General features: G+C 48.1%; 1 pseudogene; it reads right to left on the bottom strand.

Moving 5' to 3' along the window:
• Positions 1–406: 406 nt before the first annotated feature.
• Positions 407–1,103, bottom strand: LOC129476664 (ribonuclease H2 subunit C-like; annotated as a pseudogene).
• Between the last annotated feature and the right edge of the window lie 237 nt (positions 1,104–1,340).

Here is a 1,340-nt window from a genome sequence, read left to right as displayed (position 1 = left end):
TAAATGCCCAATATTGGAAGAACTGTTAATGTAGTCCCCTAGAGACAGTGAATGAATTATTAGCCCTGGTTGAGAGATTAAAATCTGTTGATATGATATTACAGAGGTAAATTAAATGCTCTCAGCCTCCCCCTGAACCCTTATTTTTGTGTGGAAGGTTTGTTACTTTACAGGAGAACCAACGCTTTTGTTTTTCCTTTTTTTTTTTTCAGTGGTTGAGTTTCTTTTTCTGAACCCAGAGGCATGTTTACACATTTCATTAATTAAAGTATCAGAGAAGTATACTGAGAACTACTACATGTCACACACTATCGTAGTAGCTGTGCATAGAAAAATAATAAAATCTTGTGTCTTTATTTAAATTTTGTTGACTGCCACCCCCAAGTGAGTCTCCTCACACACCCCCTCCTGTAATATATTCATCTGGGAGGTCTTTTTTGCCTTTAAAAATATACAGATGGTTTCACATATGTATATAAGAATATAAAATTCACCAGTTTATCTTTTGTGTGTGAGTGTGTGCTGTGAAGAGCTCCTTTATTAGGGTGATGGAACCAGTGGCTCCAAAGTGAAGAGCTGGTTTACTGCTGTGAAGGGTTCGCGGCTTTGAATTTCAAGCTCTGGTTCTGTGTCCTTGGGCACCTGCGTGTGAATCGTTGCCGCGAGCCTGGGCCAAGTTAAGGCCCCACGCACTTTGGCTTCCGGGCCAGGGATGGCCTCCATGCCCCACAGGTTGAAGCGGCTGAAGCTGGTAGTGGTTCCGAGGAAGCGGTCGAAGTCTCGCACCAGAGGCTCCTTTTCTTGTCACTCCCGGAACCCCGCCAGGGGTCTGGCTTCCCCATCGACACCTCCTCCTCTTCAGTCACCATCACGTATCCCACGAGGCAGGGCGGCACCGCCACCTCCTCGCCCCGTAGACTGCGGCCCCGAAACGACACTTAGAGTCCCTCGGGGCCCTGGCGGATGGCAGACGTAACGAAGCGCCGCACCGTGGCGGGCCTCAGGGTATCAGGTGTAGTGTGGCGGGGGGCGGTGTCCCGCAGTGTGGCTGGGCGCGACTGGACGCTGTACCTCTCGATAGCCGCCTAGTCGCCGCTCTCCATCCTCGCTCTTGTGCGACGCCACTTTATCCCTCTTAAAGTGGACGATTTAATAGTACCGGGGAACGAAGGCAACAAGAGCTAACCATAACAACAACATTTTGTTTTTGAAACCCATCTTGCAACTGCCTGACGGTAAAATGTACTTGCAGATTCTGCAGACAAAAATTGCTGCCACTTATTGAAAGACTTTATAGTGAAAACTGACTTTTTCCCCAAGCCCCTGATTCAAGGACTTTT

This window comes from Symphalangus syndactylus, chromosome Y, assembly GCF_028878055.3.
Source record: "Symphalangus syndactylus isolate Jambi chromosome Y, NHGRI_mSymSyn1-v2.1_pri, whole genome shotgun sequence".
In the NCBI taxonomy this organism is placed as follows: domain Eukaryota; kingdom Metazoa; phylum Chordata; class Mammalia; order Primates; family Hylobatidae; genus Symphalangus; species Symphalangus syndactylus.
Note: the sequence above shows the minus strand (reverse complement) of the source record. Positions and strands in the feature narration are given on the sequence as shown.